The 16626-nt window shown below is 42.7% G+C and overlaps 1 protein-coding gene and 1 long non-coding RNA gene across 6 annotated transcripts in view; one reads left to right on the top strand and one right to left on the bottom strand.

The window, feature by feature from the left end:
- LOC137518602 (poly(rC)-binding protein 3-like) overlaps window positions 1-16626 on the bottom strand; it is a 1088021-nt gene that overhangs the window by 369667 nt on the left and 701728 nt on the right. The gene's annotated exons all lie outside the window — the stretch shown is intronic.
- LOC137518604 (uncharacterized) overlaps window positions 1-16626 on the top strand; it is a 98672-nt gene that overhangs the window by 4780 nt on the left and 77266 nt on the right. The window contains exons 2-3 of the long non-coding RNA XR_011020857.1: window positions 9167-9196; window positions 15909-16025. This is a non-coding gene — a long non-coding RNA (uncharacterized lncRNA). The remainder of the gene's footprint in view (window positions 1-9166; window positions 9197-15908; window positions 16026-16626) is intronic.

The following is a 16626-nucleotide window of genomic DNA, read 5'->3' as shown; positions in this document are numbered from 1 at the left end:
TGTTTATATATTTGGCATTTGTAAACAAGCACATTTTAATGTACTTTTAACAGCAAGATAATAGAAAAAGGACCTTCTCATCAAATACAGGACGGATACTGTGTTTCTCAATGAGTCTCTTGTTGGGCAAATAAACTGATAAAATTGTTTTCTCTGGTTCTCATTATGACTATAAAAAAGTTATTTTAGCTGGAACAAGATGATTCTGTTCTACTGCATGTTTGTTTAATATACTTGAACTGTAGTTAGAATATGACACATGAAGTATTTGCTTGAACACCATGCACTGTTTTTCTATGAATGTGGTCACAGTCAGAAGCTCAGTAGTAAGTCTTGTTCTATCCATGGCATGGTGCCTTCTCCAGCACTATACCCACTGAGAAGGGCCAAGCAGTCTAAATTACCAGTAAAGCCAAACTGAACCCTAAACAGGACAGAATAAATTCTCAAGTATTTCCCTATGGATTGAGACACTAAATCTGTATAGCTGTTCTTGACTGTGTCCCATTCTATACAGACTCCAAACCTTGTAGAATTTAGGTAGTTTCTTGGTAGAAGACTGAGGAATAAAACGGATCTCCATCTTTTCTTCTGTTAACTTAAAGTGTAATGTGAGAGTGATATGGAGGCTGCCATATGTATTTCCTTTTAAACAATACCAGTTGCCTGGCAGTCCTGTTGATCTTCAGGTATCAGTACTGTCTGAGTCACAACCTTGAAACAAGCATATGGCTAATCCAGGCAAACTTGAGTCAGAGCACCTGATCTGCATGCTTGTTCAGGGTCTGTGGCTTAGAAGCGCAAGATCATGGTGTGGCGTGACTGGACAGCCATCCTGTTCATACCACCATTTTTGTGATTACATCATGTGACCACATCAATGGGAACTACATTTCTTGTCATTCATCACACATCCTTGGCATCCATTGTGCACCCGTGGATATACGAATAACCAGCGGGAATCTGTGATTCTGTGGCAAGGGACACAGTAGATGGAAGCTTCCATATAGACACGGGGGCTATGAGGTACTGTAAGTAAATGTCTGCTGTAAACCTAAAGCCTGCACAATTGACTAGTTTTTAAATTGCACTACTCAGATCCCTTTAAAAACAAATAGAAGTGCATAGTGCTGAAGTTTGATTTTTTAATTTGTCTGTGCAAGGGCAACTCCTCACAGACATTTGCAGCAAGTTTCCAGCAACTGAATTTGTCAGTTACTTATGTGCAATGTCAGGAGATAAAAAAAAGTGTACATAGTGGAATCCACATTGGCCTCGATTCACAAAAGGGTGCTAACCAAGTCAGCACGCCTAAAAGCTTTGGACATGCAAACTAGGGTGCTAAGTAGTTTGCATGTGTAAAGCTCTTACTGACCGCGCGCAAAGTTTAGCGCTGCGCGGTGCACGCGAAGGTGCGATGTTTCGAGCACACCGGTGCAACGTTATCAGCTCAGTTTTCGCATCCTAAGTGCCTCTTCACTGGCCTGCTAACACTTAGCACCCTTTAGTGAATCGAGGCCGTTGTGGTAATTATACATGTATACAAGGGCGTAGGGCCCGTGGTCGCAGCGGTCGCCTTGGCGACCGGGCCCGGCTCCTGAGGAGGCGGGGGAGGGGCCCGGGGGGCCCATCGCCGTTTGCAGGGCCATGCGCCCGTTCGCGCTGGTAGGAGGGAGCCGCAGCCGCGGGGAGGGCAGCCCGACCTCTTCCTCCCTTCCTCTCCCCGGGCCCCCCCCTCAGATGCAGAGTAAGCGGCTAACGGAAGCGCTATAGGCAGAACTCACCTCCCTGCGTTCCACTCGCCGCTGATCTCCTCTCTGGCTGGCTCTGCATAGATGCTTACACACGCAGCTTCCGGCTAAACAGGAAGCTGCGTGTGTAAGCATCTATGCAGAGCCAGCCAGAGAGGAGATCAGCGGCGATTGGAACCAGGGACGGAGGTGAGTTCTGCCTATAGCGCTTCCGTTAGCCGCTTACTCTGCATCTGAGGGGGGGCCCCGGGGAGAGGAAGGGAGGGAGAGGTCGGGCTGCCCTCCCCGCGGCTGCGGCCCCCCCTCCATTATGGGGACAGGCAGCTACCTAATCTATCCTGGGGGGCAGCTACCTAATCTAACCTAATCCTGGGGGGCAGCTACCTAATCTAACCTATACTGGGGGGCACCTACCTAATCTATCCTGGGGGCAGCTACCTAATCTATCCTGGGGGGCACCTACCTAATCTAACCTAATCCTGGGGGGCAGCTACCTAATCTAACCTATACTGGGGGGCACCTACCTAATCTATCCTGCGGGCAGCTACCTAATCTATCCTGGGGGGCACCTACCTAATCTAACCTAATCCTGGGGGGCAGCTACCTAATCTAACCTATACTGGGGGGCACCTACCTAATCTATCCTGGGGGCAGCTACCTAATCTATTCTGGGGGGCAGCTACCTAATCTAACCTAATCCTGGGGGGCAGCTACCTAATCTAACCTATACTGGGAGGCACCTACCTAATCTATCCTGGGGGCAGCTACCTAATCTATCCTGGGGGGCAGCTACCTAATCTAACCTAATCCTGGGGGGCAGCTACCTAATCTATCCTGGGGGGCAGCTACCTAATCTATCCTGGGGGGCAGCTACCTCATCTAACCTATACTGGGGGGCACCTACCTAATCTATCCTGGGGGCAGCTACCTAATCTATCCTGGGGGGCAGCTACCTAATCTAACCTATACTGGGGGGCAGCTACCTAATCTAACCTATACTAGGGGGCACCGACCTAATCTAATTTATACTGGGGGCACCTACCTATCTAACCTATACTGGGGGCACTTACTTATCTAACCTGTATTGGGGGCACCTAGCTAGCCTATACAGGTGGCAACTAAACTGGCTACCTATATTGGAGGCACCTACCTAACTAACCTATACTGGGGGCACCTACCTATCTAACCTACGCTGGGGGCAACTATTCTGGCTACCTATATTAGAGGCACCCACCTAGCTAACCTGTACTGGGGGCACCTATCTATCTAACTTATACCGGCGGCGCCTGCCTATCTCACCTATACCGGGGGCAACTATACTGGCTTACCTATGCCTGACTACCTATACTGGGGGTACCTATAGCTGGCTATAGGGATTTTGATATGTGTGTGCATCCGTCGGGTGTTGTCGGGGGAGGGGGGGCTGTTGTTGCCGGGGGGGGGGGGCCCACATCCAGATTCCGCATCGGGGCCCAGAGGTTTGTAGCTACGCCACTGCATGTATAATTAAGACCATAACGGAAATAAAAACAGTCTAAGGTTAGCGCTCCTGGTGATAAATTGTAGCACTGTATGCGGTGCACGCTCATACAATCTGATGAAAAAAATTGTCCATAAATAAAATATTACTGAGCACCGCTCAAGACCTCACCTAAGTTAGAATAAAGATAAACCTGATAACGTCCAGCAAGAAGGTACAAGTCCACAGGTCCACAGGTATTACAACATCCAGATTCCTTAATATCCTTCCTTGCAGGGCCAGCACATCACATAGAAAACAAAGACAATAGTGTGACTCTGATGATAACTTAATCACAACCACCTTCACATAGGCTATGGATAATGATCCATGAGTTTTAAGTCGACTAAGACACCTCAGGTGAGCACCATGACATTCCCCCACAATGTCCGCACTCATCCAGTAGTCCTCCAAAGCTCTCCGGAGTTAAGATTGATAACATTGGGGGATAGCATCCACAGTTCACCCTTAAAGAGGAACTCCAGTGAAAATAATTTAATTAAAAAAAGTGCTTTATTTTTACAATAATTATGTATAAATGATTTAGTCAGTGTTTGCTCATTGTAAAATCTTTCCTCTCCCAGATTCACATTCTGACATGTAATACATGGTGACATTGTTACTGTGGGCAAGTTATGTAGCTGTTTCTAGCTGCTCTGGCTGTTACAGACAGCTTTAAACAGCCATTTCCTGTCTGTGAACATTGTTACATTGTGGCAGTTTGCCCAGAGTACCGCGGTATTCAGAGCCTCTTGTGGGAGGGTTTTCAGCACAAAATTAGTCACACAGCGCCCCCTGATGGTCTGTTTGTGAAAATCATTGTATTTCTCATGTAAAAGGGGGTATCAGCTACTGATTGGGATAAAGTTCAATTCTTGGTTGGAGTTTCTCTTTAAGTCATCAGACACTGCAAACTGAAATTTCAGTACATAGCGTAAAACCGTTAATTAAAAGTTAAATAAAAATTTGCAATTGCACTGACAAGTAGAGATTCAAGTATCGCTCAAATGGGAGGGAGTTTAAAATCAAGAGTTTTGTTACTTGTGCCACCGTTCGGGTGGTTTATGTGATCTGGTGTGTATGCTGCCTACAATATGTGGGCCACACCACTAGGACACTGAAAGAAAGAATAGGTGATCATGTGACTAACATCAGGAAAGGATTTGAAAAACATAGCCTGTCTATGCATTGTAAACAGAGACACCAGTGTGATCCGACTGCTATGCATTTTTGTGAGATTGAAAAATTGTTACCGGCATGGAGGGGCTGTAATAAAGTTACAGAGATCTCTAAGAAGGAAACAAAATGGATATTTGACTTAGATACATTGTTCCCTTCTGGACTGAATGTTGAACTTGACATAAATTGTTCCACTAGAACTGATTGAACCCAATGCTAGAGAATATTATATTTGATAAAATGTAGCTTTTATTGTTTGTATGTACATTGTAAATGACTACTCCAATGTGTACTGTGTATTGTAAGTGACCACTCTGACAATTTTCCGTTTAGGAATGCGTTTTCTTAGAATTTACGAATTTTAAAATACATTTTTATGCGTTCCTTTGGTTGCAATTACATTCCCTTCTCTTGTTGATATGTTGCTAAGGCAACACTTCCTGCTTGCTGAGACGCTAGATGTAAGGCGCTCACTTGATATTTCTGGGTGTTGAGACGCATGGCGTATGCAGTATGCATCCGGTTGGACGCGTAGTGGGGCGCACGCGTAGGAATTTCCTTTAGGAATCGAGTGCAGGGCACTTCCGGGCATTGAGATGCATGATGTATGGTAGGTGCGCCCGTCTGGACGCATACATGTGCACCACGTAGTGGCGCGCATGAGTAAGAAGTTCATGGGAGACAGGGGGGAGGCGCTAGAGGTATATGTGAGGCCAGCGTTGCATCTGACGTCAGCCCCTGATGAGTCAGACCCTCTAACGAAACGTGTAGGGCGGATCTACGTCGGACGCTACTGGCCGTATTGAATTCAATGAGAAGAGAGCAGGTGGAGATGGGCGGATTTCAAGCGGCTGATGTGAGGTCTTGAGCGCTACTCAAAAATTAGGACCATGTTTCTTTAAGGCTAGGTTCACAATGGTTGCACGCTGCATAATTGATATTGAGGCTGGACATAAAAAGTCATGCATTCAGTTAGAATAATGCATTCAGTTTCAACGCAGTACTGTTAACAGCACCATAGAATAGTAAAGGCAGTGAGTTGACATGCAGATATATTCTGCAACGCAACTGAGCACTATGAACTAGCCCTAAAGCTAATACAGTGCATATTCATTGTTGATTTGCTAACTACTACAGGGCTGGTTTATAGCTCAGCAATGCAGTCTCACCAAAATCACACCAGTAATATCCTGGTCATAGCTCATGGTGACTCAGGACCACTCGGAAAGTATATAGGATTAAGAGGCCAAAAAGCCCTCTAAAAATACTAAATGTAATATTGCCTTAAAACAGAAGGTTGTGATTATTTAGCTGTAAAGCAAATCTGAGGTGAAAATACACTTATGAGATAGTGGGCTTGATTCACAAAGCGGTGCTAACAGTTAGAACGCTGGTAAAATGCCCTTTATCACGCCTAAACTCAGTTTAGGCGTGATAAGTTTAGGTGTGATAAGTTTAGGCGTGATAAGTTTTGGCATGATAACTATAGCACCAACTGGGTTAGCACCGCAGTGCACAGCTGATCAAAAGTTTTGTGCTAGCAAAGTCTGGTGCACTTTGCATAGAGTTTAATGGCGCTGCTTTGCGTGCGGGACTTTGCGCGCGATCTAAACTTATCTAAACTTATCACGCCTAAACTTATCACGCCTAAACTGGCTTTTCACCAGCGTGGTGCAATGTTTATCACGTCTAAAGTCTCTAACTGGGTTAGCACCGCTTTGTGTATCAGGCCCAGTGAATTGTATGTGCAGAACGGATAATAAAAAGTGCACTAATAGCAAAGAAGGTCTTATATTGTTTTCCAATACAGGAATAGTTAACAAACTTGAGTTGTTATCTATGCGAAAGAGCTTCTCTCAGCTATTCAATTAACTTGGCCCTACTCAGGGCTGGTTCACACTACAAGAGCTTTTCTAAGAAATGAATTGAAATGAAAACTTACACCAATGAGGACTAAGGAGCTATGCTTGCTCCGATATGCGTGAGCTATTTTGCTGTGTATCCATAGATGCTGCCAGAAAGATTGGACTTTTATTGAATCATCAGTGTAGCGGGATATCTCTTGCTGACTAACATTTATGTGGCTTACCATTTTCCTGCTCCTGATTGAATGACCGCATGTGTGGTGATTGCAGCGGTCATCCTCCTGCTGAGTAAGAAATGAAAAGCTCTTGCTAATGCAATGCTATGGGTGATTTTTGTTTTTTTAAAATCACATTGCTCAAGTGAGAACATACACATAGGATTACATTAGCAAGTGCCTTTTAAATCACAAGCGCTTAGAAAAGCACTTGCAGTGTGAACCAGCCCTTAGTCCTGTCTTCTGAAGAGCTTAAACAGGCAAAAAAACAGTGAGAGACAGCTTGAGATAAGGTTTTACTGCAAGAAATTCAAAGGGTCATTAGCGCTACTCTGTTTTACAGCTTAAAAGGCCGAATGTGAATTCTAAGTTAAAACTATAACTGTATGATGTAATGTTATTAATAAAGCTGTATAACTGAAAATAAAAATATGAGACTCTTTTCTTTGCTACTAATATTCTATTTCATATCCATATTACACATAAAATGTATCATCTCATACGTTTATTTTCACCTTACATTGCTTTAAAGAGACTCTGAAGCCATCTAAAATTCTAAATTTTACTGTTCAATCATCTTTAGCAATATGAGCGTAAGTGAAACGCCGCATTCCTGCGGTAGAACGCTGTATTTAAACCCCCCAAATACCGGGGAAAAATTCCATGACTTTCCAAGTTGTGGATTTTGCTGCCTGGGAAGGGAGAACATAGCGTTGTAGCTCCGTCTCCATTAGCGCAAATCCCTGCTGATCGCCGCCACCTCTCCCACGCCCCTTTCAGTGAAAGAAGAAAGAGAGGGGCGGGGAGAGGCAGCAATTAGTGGGGATTGATGCTAATGGAGGCAGAGTTACAGAGCTAAACTCTGCCTCTATCAGGAAGCGCTCCCCACATTTTGCTCCGCACAATGGTGCGGGATAAACTATCCAAATGGCTAAGCAATACAGATTGATACAAAGAACCATAGCACACCAGTACCAATTAAATCCATGCTTTATTAGAAGTCAAAGGATGACAGACAGTATAGCCACTGTCTTCCTTTGACTTTTAATAAAGCCTTGATTTTTATTAGTGGCACTAGTGTGCTGTGGATTCCTATATCTACATATACACTAGAAGACTCACTGATTTTATAATAGTTTCCACTCAGGTTGTCTTTGTTACAGACCAATCTGTCTCTACTTAAATCCTATACGACTGCATCACGCCGATGGGCGTGATCGTGGCGGCGGCCCCAGGACCGATCGGCGTAAAGTCCTGGGGTGGGATTTTGCAGGAGATCACGCACGCCAATGCTCATGCATCTCTGCTTGGATGATGGAGCTCCGCTCCATCATCTGTCTCCCAGCGGCGATCGTCACTAGGAGACTGTTAGATGGCTGTAACCGCCGTCTATTTACTCTGTACAGCGATGCGATCTACAGCAGCGCTGTACTGGGGACAGCCATGTGACACAGCTGACCCCCTGGGCAGCAAGGAAGCGATCTGCTGTCATAGGCTGAAGCCTATGACAGCCGATCGCGCTGTTTGGCTGGCAGGAGGAGGGAGGGAGGGTTTAAAAATAATAATAAAAAAATAGGAACATTTATTATAAAAATAAATAAATAAATATTGAGGAAGCAATCACAGCCCCCCAACAGAAATCTCTGTTGGTGGGCAGAAAAGGGGAGGGGAATCACTTGTGTGCTGAGTTGTACAGCCCTGCAGCGAGGCCTTAAAGCTGCAGTCGCCTATTTTTTTTTTAAATGATCTAGTCACTAGGGGGTTTAAGCCCATGGTCCTCAAGTGGTTAAAACCATATAATATATATATATATATATATATATATATATATATATATATATATATATATATATATATATATATACACACATATATATATATATATATATATATATATATATAAATATATATATATATATATATGTATACTGTATATATATATATATATATATATATATATATATATTTGTATAAACTATACTTCCTATACCAAGTTACTGCATACAGATCAGGTGTTTCTGACATTTTTGTCAGATCTGACAAGATTAGCTGCATGCTTGTTCCTGGTGTGATTCTGCAGGCAGATAGGTCAGCAGGGCTGCCAGGTAACTGGTATTGCTTAAAAGGAAATCAATATGGCAGCCTCAACACACCTCTCACTACAGTTCCCCTTTAAAGTGCTTATTACACAGACCGTTTGTCTTCCAGGTCCTTCTTCAATACAAGTTCATCAAAATACATAGAAATCACCAATATAGCGTTATACTAAAAATCACCAATATAGAGTTAAACTATCGTTTCTGACATCAGACACCAACTGTTTAAACATGTAAGTACTCTATCGGCTCTTCTCGTTCAGTAAGCCAATACTTATTCAGCAAGGAGTCCTTGGGCTAGACTCCAAAACACTGCTACTGCCTACTGAGCGTGCCCCTAGTGGCTTCCGGTACAATAAGAGCATCTTTATTATGAACTTCTTGCATTTACTCTGAGAAAAGTACTAAATTCCTTTAGCTTAAGGACAGGAGATTTCCCTACGTCATTCTTAAATGTTTCCACCTTTTGCTATTGTATTATTGATGTGTTTAGGCTTGGCAATATCATTGATTGTTTCTTCTTTTGGCATTATCTTGTTAGGAAGTTTTAACGTGAGCTTGCATTGATCAGGTAAGCTACTGTTGCTGTGTCAAATGTTTTCAACATTTTGCTGATCTGCGTTCACCATTTTAAAAGATTGTTTTTTTTTTCTTTTAAACATGAACACTGTGTTGGCTTCAGGGAAGCAACATTCTTCAAATATCAGGATTACAAAATGGTGTTGTCTATTCTGAATTGCACGTTTAAAGTTATAGATCTGCATGAACAAAAAATTACTTTATGAAAGAACGTTTTAATGATATTAGGATATAGGAAGGGATTCCCGTTTTCATTTTTCCTGCATGTGTGTTTTACATGCAAGCATGTAAGCGAGGAAAGTATATTACAATAAAAATACAGGTTCAATTGATCATCAAGTCATGTTTCTGTTTGCTCGAATAACTGTAAGAAAGGAAACAAAGCATTGAACAGGAACAATGCAATGTGTCAATTGCTTTTATTTCCTAAATGTATGCTGACTTTGTATAGTAATTGTAAAACAATATTATGTTAAGGACATTTTACACGTGAACAAGGATTTTCACTGCAGATGTCTTATTCATTTAATTACTACCCAATACAGTAGAGTTTTGGTTATACGCCACCAATGGGCTGATGCATATTAACCTTGGGGGAGCTGTGGAATCCAGTCTTTAAGCATAGTAGAGCCCACAAACAGTCTAAGGAGTTGGTCTTCACCACTGTGAGAACAGGCGGCGAATTGTGCTTGTTGGTTGAGACTGTTGGTTATACTTGTAGGAGGAAAACAGAAAGGGACACAGAGAGCCCAATATAGTGTAGTATGTAGTATAACCAGGTTATGGAGAAGACAAAATGTGTGCTGTTATACTCACAAGTGTGGGTTACCTCAAAGACAGCCACTGTATAGGTGGGTGGGAAGCATTAGGACCTGACCCCACTCAGATTAAGAAGTATCTCTCTGTATATAGGAGACAAGGGGGCAACACCCCTCCACCGAGGGTGGACCTGAGAATGCAGCAAGGATGGAACAGGGGTGCCAATAACAGCATAAAACCGTAAAAAAAAACATTTAAAAGAGGAGGTAGGGGTGGACTTACCTCCCCAGTAAGTAGACACTGAATTGGTTCATTTAATAGTCAACAATGACATTTATTTATACACTTCACAATGCAACGCGTTTCACAGGATCAAACTCACTTTATCAGGCAATAACGGGAGCAATAACTTGTACTGGTCAGTGCAGCTGCCAAGCGCCTCTGTTGAGACTGTTGGTCAGTTGAGTTCCGGATAACTAAGACTCTACTGTATTCCTCTTTTCTCCTATGTTAAAGTTGATCTACAGTTTCCAAATATGTTTTTTGCCTGTGCTACTCTCCTTCCTGCATTAGGTAAATAAAGCATGTCTGAGAAAACTGCGTGCTCAGATATTTTTATATTGTGCCAGAGATCATTGTCACATGATCTAAATAGAAGAAAGCAGTGATGATGTGGAGTACAATCCTGTACTCTACACAGACTTTTATGTTGTCCTTAGCCACATGTGGGCATTGCTGTGTAGATCTAGGAAAGTGAAAGCACCTCAAATTCTGACTTGAGTACTTGAGTACAGCGAGAGAGGTGTTTCCCTGGCCTGCTCCATTTAGTGGCTATGCAAGCAGGAATCATGGTCAAATGGCAGGAGACATCACTTCTTTGTTGTCAAGACTTGTAGGTTAGAAAGTAATCATATCCAATACTTAGCAAGCAATGCAAATGAGAAAAAATGTTTCTAGCTAAAATAAGTGATGAATACATTTTCAGCTGTATGATATACTAGGTTCTGCATAGTTCTAAAGCCCTTATGGATCTTCCTATTGTAGTCTGTATAGTTTGGTCCCAACCCAGCCATTTCCTGTCTTCAGATCTGTCAGAACATTGATCACGTGGCTGAAAGTGGCGAACTAGTGACATCAGAGATGCAACTTCATATACAATGTTTTCCAGGTTCCTCCAACAGCCGAAACATGTCTGTTAGGGCCAGACATAAAGCCCACTTTTTATTGTTTAATGCTCAACTTCAGGCAAATATAAAAGCATGATTTAAATAAGTTAAATGATTGAATACATTTAAATACAGCATCTGATTCTGTCAAGAAACATCAAATCATTTCCTGTACTGCATCATTTAATGTGTGGCGCCTGATGATGAAAAGGTGGCTCACTTTCCTCCCAAGTGCCTCTCTTCCTCCTTCCCTATGCAGAGTCCTGATGAGAGTGTAAATGAAAGGTTACTCACCCAGCTCTCTGCATTCCACTGACGAGATCTCCCCTCAGTCAGAGGCACCTCTAGCTTTTTATACTGAGGTTGCTCTAGCTACATAATACTATTACCTACTTAATATTGGCTACCTAATACTAATGGGCACCTGTAGCTATCTGCTCTGATGGGCAAGGGAGGTAAGGCAAAAGTGACAGCTGGGACAGCCAGCACGCTTATGGTGTAGTTTGGTGGGGGTGTGTAGATTAATCGAGGGTGAAGTCGATGGTGCCAGGAGATCTGTGCCTACAGGCTACTGTGAGGTAAATCTGGGCCTGGCTGCTGTGATCAGAACAATCACAGAACCTACACCAAAACAGAATTTACCACTATGGGATCTCACAACAAAAGCAATGGGAAAATAAACAAACACCACTTTGTCCAAATTTTGGGAAAGTACAAATCAGCAGAAAACATGGCACATTACACATTTATTTATACATTTTTCTAAGTTTGACTTTTCTTTTTTTTGGTGCTAAACATGATACAGTAAACACATAAAGCAAATATGCCACAAAGGCACTACCCATTCTCTTTAAAAGTAGTAGGCTTAGCATTTAATTTTAAAGCGTGCCTGGGGATTTATTTAAAGGCTGCAAATGAACAGAAGCAGATAACTGAAAACAAATTCATATCCCCAAAGAGCTTAGATTTTTATACTCTTTTCTCCTTGCTATACAAAGTTATCTGCTATTTTCTCATTCTTCCAAAGGTATGACAATGTTTTCTTTTTTCCTTTTATTCAGCCTTATGTCGAGTGTTCCATCTTCCTAAGTAGAAACTGCACGACCTCTTGTAAAATGTATTTCTTTTTACTTGGCCTGTGCAATGGCAATGTAAAACACATGTAGCTTGTCAAAATTTGTCCAACAGCTGTACAGTGCTTAAGTTGCAATGAAAATATCAAACAACCAACTCATCATAGTGGAATTGTTATCCAAACAATTCAGGACAAGCAGTCAGACAGAAGTTGACATGGAGGGAAGGGACACAATAGCTAGACAGGTGGTTTGTTTGCCATCCCTATTTATAGCCGCAAAATAGTTTCGTGATTATGTAGCTATTGGCTGCTGTATATAATGCTTAACCTTTTCATATCTGGTTTACTTTCAAAGTTGGTGTAGCTGATTGTTCAGTAAATGCACAAATCATATTCAACACCCAATTTCCACTACCTGCCTGTCACTAGCACGGGGAATGAGAAAAAATAACTCTAATTTTCATGTCTAATTGAGCATAATTGAGCATACAGCAGGCCGTTATGACTGGCATGCACATTTGGATTTTACCAATTTATTTTTACTTATTCTTCTTTTATCTTTTAAGTTCTTATGATTTTGCTCAAATTTTCCCAAATGGGACCATGATTAGGAAAGTTACATTTTTTTCAAGTGCGGGTGTCAGTTTGTTGCTGAACATTTTTTTTCTGATAGGTGCTTGTGTTCTAAAATACTGGAAATGTATTCTCCAACTTCTCAAGGTTAAATGATGCCCCATATGCCTTATTTCATTAATATCTAGGCATGTAGCAGGCCATTATCCCCACTCCGGGCTTATAGTTTTGGAGGGCGGCCCTGCTCTTAGCACCCTTTAAGAATGGATGAACCAGAGACCATAAGGGCTTACTGGAGATAGGTAGGGCATACTTAGAATAGGTAGAGGTGACGCAAGGTGTTTATGGGCTGGGTAGGGGTTAATGCCTTGTACATACACTAGCTAAACTCCGCAGAGATGCCTAGTTAGGACCATCTTTGCTGAGAATCTATACTGAATGTACATTTCCCTGATGTGTCCCCTATGGATCCAGAATGCTGGATTGATTTGGGCAACTATTGTTCCCCACCTGCTGGAAGCCACTACATCTTTTGATGCACCACTCTCCCTCCTCTCATCTACATAGAAACTGCATGTATGTGTAGCGTTTGTTGTCTGCACCATCCTCAGGATGGAGAAATGGTTAAATGTAGTCACACAGTGAAAGATAGGGTTGAGAAATTATGCAAATATGTTTCAAAGACCAAAAGGATTAATCCTCATGAGACAAAGTTGGTTATTTCCCTTTTTTAACATCCCTTAGCATACGCCTCTCAGAGTCTAGTCTCAACTACTTTCAGTCACAAGTAATGTTGCAAGCCCATAAGAAATCCATTTACCTTTGTCTGTTCAAATGCAAAGTGTTCACCTATTTAATATTTTTTCTTCCCCATATTAGTCCAAAGGCAGAGGCTCTGCCAAGAATCTAGCGTGTGTACAGCCAAGCTGCATCATTGTGAACAAGCACATTGTTCCCTTCCCTATCCTGCCCACTGGGAGCCCAGTCCACCGTGCACTGTGCCATTGCCCCCTCTACCCATAGCAACAGGACTTGTCACTCTGCTATAGCTGAACGATGCGTTTGTATAGCGCTCATCTACCAAAGTGCCACCCACAGGATTGAGCTTGATCCTGACAGACAACACTAATTGAATATGTGAACAGTTAAAAGCCATTTTCATTATCCTTGTTCCAATCTATTTTTTGGATTGAGCATCATTTGCAGATCACAAGGGCACATCAATTAACATGGTTATAATTGCGTTATTTCAGTGGATTTCATTGTACCGCACTGCTTATGCACTTATGCACCAATGTGAGTATACCGTTACACTATAAACTATAATCGCATCGCGTTTGCTATGTGCTTATATTTCCGATGCAACACTCCAGATTAAAGGGATACTGTAGGGGGGTCGGGGGAAAATGAGTTGAACTTACCCGGGGCTTCTAACGGTCCCCCGCAGACATCCTGTTTTGGCGCAGCCACTCACCGATGCTCCGGCCCGCCTCCAGTTCACTTCTGGAATTTCTGACTTTAAAGTCAGAAAACCACTGTGCCTGCGTTGCCATGTCCTCACTCCCGCTGATGTCACCAGGAGTGTACTGCGCAGACACAGACCATACTGGGCCTGCGCTGCGCGCTCTTAGTGACATCAGCGGGATCGAGGACACGGCAACGCAGGCGCAGTGGTTTTCAGACTTTAAAGTCTGAAATTCCAGAAGTGAACCGGAGGCGGGGCCGGAGCATCGGTGAGTGGCTGCGTCAACACAGGATGTCTGCGGGGGACCGTTAGAAGCCCCGGGTAAGTTCAACTCATTTTCCCCTGACCCCCCTACAGTATCCCTTTAAAGATAGCCTAATTGAATGATTGCTGATATTTACTATAGCAGCAATCATTCATTCCTCAGTGGCGGTTGTGCTTGTACACAGGAATGTGCATGAATTCAACAAACTGCGCCTGGGGCAAGAGACCCGCCTGCCCCCTCACCCCCCCCCCCCCCCCCCCAGATCTGTCCCTGCATGCACATGTGCATGAGCCTTGAGGTATAAAGATTCTACATCCTGGAAAACACCAATGGATTTTTTGGACATAGTATCAACATCCTAGAATAGGCAGGGAGTATGTTCAAGTACAGATGGTTAATAGGTTAGGTAGGGGTTAACACTTTTTTGTTAAAGTGCAAACAAACAAATAAACAAACAAAAACCCACTTTATTTTATAGTGTGATGCTGTCATTTTAATGTGTGTGTGTGTTCATATTTAATGAAAGTGCACAGCTGTCACATACAAATGTATCTGCATATATTGCTGGCTTGGCCTCTGCTCTCGCGCTCTCTCTTTACCCGAGAATTGGCATGGCTGTTGTTCAGCCAGAGGACTATGCAACTTGCACAGGACAGAGCACGATAGTGTGGAAGCAGGAGGCATCCCCCTGCATTCCTCGTGTCAATCTGAGTGCCGATCTATGCTCTTTACCACAGTTGTGGTGTAATACTGTTTACCCTGCCTGGCTAGCCACTACTGAGTCCCAGTGCAGATAGGTATCCTCCGAGAACTGCTCATCTATCTCCAGAGTCCAGTGTTACCAGTAAGAGTGGGAGGCGGAGCCAGCTGACAGTCAGGAAGAACAGCAGGTGGCGAGGAAGGAGCAGAGAGTCGGTAGCTGCAAGTTAGTTGTGCAGCGGTGCGGCCGTGAACTTACTTTTAACGTGCCTATTTACTGAACGGGCAATTGCCCCTGCTCTGTCCAGCGTCCTAGGCACTGGCCTTGGAGGCCTTCCCCTAAATCTGGCAATGCATAAGTGGAAACTTTAGTAAAATATAAGCTCCATTAAATTAGGAATTTATTTAAGTCATAATAATTCAAAAACTTGGGTTATTTGACAATTTCAACTTGCCACATGAGCATGCCACATGAACTGCATGTTTGAGATTTCTCTAAAGTGTCTCAATGATATTGAGGTCAGGAGACTGTGATGGCCACTTCTGAACCTATACTTTTCTGCTGTAGCCAATGGTTGGTCGATTTAGCCTTGTGTTTGGGATCATTATCATATTGGAAAGTTCAAGTGCTTCCCATGGATGATGAGTGCAAATTGTCCTCTGTAGTCTCTGATAACATGCTGCATTCTACTTTCATGTCAGGTCCTTTGGCAGCTCTTTTGCTTTTCCCATGGCTGAAATGTGCAGGTGACTGTCAAGAGTCCAGAATCTGACTTTTTATACACAGACTACTGTAATTACAAGCAAAACAAGTCACAGGTATGGACAATAAAGTTTAATGAATGTGACTGATTAAGTCACTGACTAAGCATTACCTTGTACTCATACTGTGCTGTGTGATCTGGTTTTTCTTGTATTCCTGTATTGTTGTATAGCTGTATACTAAATTTTGTCTGTAACCTAAACTAATGTCCAGTGCTGCGTAATTGGTTGGCACTTTATAAATACAATAAATAAATAAAATACATACTAAATTAATGTGTGTGTGTGTGTTAATTATTGTTGTAGTTAGATTATTTGCCCACAAGCTGTTGTTTCCTCTAAAAACAGTTCTCTATATGATTATTGTCAGTGAAAAGTTATGGTCATTAGATGAAGCTAGTATATTCAATATACAATGAATAGCCGTGACTATAAATGGAGTGAGAGTAGAACTGAAGTATGTACATTTTGACATTCTGAATGATTTGATGGAACTGTTGATCATCTGGCAGGTGCTTGTGGCCTAATGGGTCTCAAGGTCCCATTTGTCACCTTCTTTGACCTTTCTTCACTTTATCTTAGCAAAAGGACCACAAGGGGGCTGCAAATCTACTCCCCCTGGCCCCAGAGTCAGGGGGAGATTCCTTAGAGGGGGCCC

The sequence above is a fragment of the Hyperolius riggenbachi genome, chromosome 5 (assembly GCF_040937935.1).
Source record: "Hyperolius riggenbachi isolate aHypRig1 chromosome 5, aHypRig1.pri, whole genome shotgun sequence".
NCBI lineage: Eukaryota > Metazoa > Chordata > Amphibia > Anura > Hyperoliidae > Hyperolius > Hyperolius riggenbachi.
The sequence above is the reverse complement of the archived record's forward strand: the minus strand, read 5'-3'. Positions and strand labels throughout refer to the sequence as shown.